Source organism: Etheostoma cragini, chromosome 11 (genome assembly GCF_013103735.1).
Source record: "Etheostoma cragini isolate CJK2018 chromosome 11, CSU_Ecrag_1.0, whole genome shotgun sequence".
Taxonomy (NCBI): Eukaryota; Metazoa; Chordata; class Actinopteri; order Perciformes; family Percidae; genus Etheostoma; species Etheostoma cragini.
This window is the reverse complement of record NC_048417.1, coordinates 9199262-9202522: the sequence shown is the minus strand read 5'-3', so window position 1 is coordinate 9202522 and position 3261 is coordinate 9199262.

The following is a 3261-nucleotide window of genomic DNA, read 5'->3' as shown; positions in this document are numbered from 1 at the left end:
CCTCAACTTAATCATGTTTGCTTTGCCGGTTAGATTATTTTTTGTAAAACATTAACATAACCTAAACTGTCTTTTGCATACAAGCCAAACAGTATTGATTAAGTTCTCAAGAACAGAGTGTATTGTCTGCAGTGAAGTGAAGTTCAGATAATCAGGCAGCCCGGCTAGAAATAAAACTTCTGTTTGGTTAGGATTATTGATCATATTAATATGCAAAGATTATTTTACTTTGGGTGAATTTGTTGTCTAAATTCTGTTTTGAAGTTGTGTAATTAAAAAAAACAATTTGAAGAATACTTTGACTTTGACGTTTAAGAAACACATTTTTGAAAACAGCTCTAAGTGAAGTGTTTGTTACTCAGCACTTCAATGGAGGACATTTCAAAATGAATTATGGTTTTAAACTGCTTCTGAATGTTTATTTGTGCCATATTCATCATGTTGCAGTGGGGGGGAGATTTATCATTTATCAGGGATGTTTTTTCTGTAAAAAAGTAGCAGTTTAATTTTGAAAGAAAAGTCACTTGACAGTAGAGTTAATGTGTTGTCAGGGACTGCAAGAGCCAAGACTGTGACGTCTAATGCCATCAAGATTTCTGAAGCCGGTCCATCGACAAACACAAAGTTATTTTCAACCACAACTATGTATAGTGAAATTTGCATTTTACATTCTTCACAAAGATTATCATCATTCATTGTTGTGCAAGTTTGTTTTCTTTTAACTTCTGGAAGAACCTATTCATGTGTGTACCATCAGAAAGAGATTGGATTCCATTTTGAAATAAAGGCTAATCAAGCAGTATGGCAATGCTTGCTGGGACACAAGCTACTTTATTTATCCTTTATAATTTGTTCCAGCTAATTAAAGAGGCATTTGTTTGTTTTATTCAGAGTCCTACAAAGTGCTAGAGGGAAGCAGAGGGTGTCCACTAGTTTAGTCCGGAAAAAACTCAAACAGTCACATTGCACCACATTATCTGTATAATTAGTATTAACGCTAGTTGTACAAAGCAACATGTACATTTTGTATTTTGAATTATGTGATGAAGTTAGTTGTCGGCTCATGATATCTTTTATTTTAAGGAAAACTATTTTAAATTGCAAAATTATGAATTTTTTAGTTTCAGTTTTGGGGATTGGATTTTGTTATTATCATTTTTAAAATGGGACCTCAAGGATCTGAATTCATAAGCGTCCATACATAGAGGTTAACTCCTTGACGCAGCAAGCCTGGGTTCAACTGCCTGTCATTCCTCCCCTCTCTCTCTCTCTCCCCCCTTCATGTCAATAAGGCCTAAAAATGCCCAAAAAATAATCTTAAAACAAGAATCTGAAGTCATTTCAACAGACCTTTTTCAAAGCAGACAAATAGACTTGTCATAGGAAAAGCGCATGTGTTATTAATTAATTTAACAATGGCTTTGTTCTATAGTGTGTAGTGAAGTGTCCCAGTAAGCCATGACAGTGAGTCAGCGTGCACAACACAACGACACTGTAACTGAAGCAGCTTAAAAGGATTCAGCCATCATTCATTATATCATTTACACCTGTGCTTTTCCAAAAAGTCTTCCATGAAATCTATAAATTTGTTAGGTAAATGTGTCTTTAGTCAAAACAAATTCTGTGACTGGAAAACATTACCTAAATAAATTCATAATATTAATCATTTATAGAAGATTGTTTGGTTATTTTCACTATGATTGAACTGAGGATAAACTTGGACTCAGCTGCCATGTGACACATGTCTTTACTCTGATTCGCTGTTGCCGACACCTGAATGCATCCTGCCAGCAGAGAGAGAGAGTGATACAAGAGGAAAACAAGGAAATGCTCCGGTCACAAATACTCTGAGCCCACTGGATGGAGCTGCAACGGCACTCCACAACCGAAAAACCCACTCTAACCAGAGATAACCAGAAACTTAAAACACAAACCAAAACATTTTGCTCAAAACAACTTAAACACAAGCCGCCATGCAAATATCCCACATATTTTACTACATTTGTTGTTTAAGTTACTTACGACAAAAGTAGAATAACTGTGTATGTGCATATGCAATGAATTGCTGTGTTGGATGTTGATGCAAGACAGCAAAATATGCCGAGTTTAACCTTTATTATTCTTGAATTCCCATTGTATTATTTATTTTAAGACAAGGTTTTAAGTCCCGGTATTTGTAGATGGAGCTGATAGATTTAGTAATTGCCCCAAATTGATGGGACATTACACTGCAATAAGACAGAAAATACAGTGTTTTTATTAGATAAGAAAGCCAAATGCCTGATCTGAAAATAAACTGCTAATGAGTGTAACATAAATGGCTGAACAGAATGTGAACTTAAAGTTTTTTATTTTTATTTTATTTCCTCAATTGTTTCAAAGTTTAAATTCTTGACACTTTCCATCTCCACTACGACAAAAAAATAAAAAAATAAAGTGTTGACCCAGACTGGAAATGTTAGTTTTAATATAATTTTACACTGCTGATGACGCCAGATACATTTATGAGCATTAGCCAACAAAGCAAACTCGAGTCTAGCCCAAATAAACTGGAATGAAAGGCGGCCTTTGATCCTCGGCCGACCATAGTGACTTCAGCACTTTAGCTCGATTGTTTTCAGCTGAGGTTTCTCTGGGTGGCTTCACTTCAAGCTACAACTGAAACTGACGGAACAGGATTTACTTGGGATTTAAGAACCACAAAGTTGGCTCTCAAAAAACACTCTCAGCTAAACCAAATAGACGCTTATTTTCAGAGTTGTTGCAAGTAGCCCCTCGAGTTATTGTGATACAGAATGATAAAAACTTCATGTTTCTTTGCTAAGTATTCACCGTCTTCTTAGGCCTCTGTCATTTCACACCACTGCCAGCTTTACGTTATGGCTACGACAGCTCACATTCCGTCTGATCATAGTTGTGTGTGACATTTCAAAGAGGATTATGGGAATGAACTGTGATAAAAACTATTTTCACGTGACCCCTGAGCACTTGACCTCAGACTGCTGGGACTCGCATGTTGTGCCGTCCGGGGCTCGTAGAGAGATGTAGAAGTGGGCAACCTCGACAATAATGTTGAGGTAATCAGAACCTACAACAAGAACGAAATCTCTATTTTCTGGAGATGAAAACTAGTCATTAACAATTAAATGCGTGCATTTTAGTTTGTCCTAGAGTATGGTGCACGTGTGACGGTTGTGGGACCACTGTGACGGTCCTCTACAGCCAGTCTCGCTGAGTTGTGAACGTGAGGCTGCGTCTGCA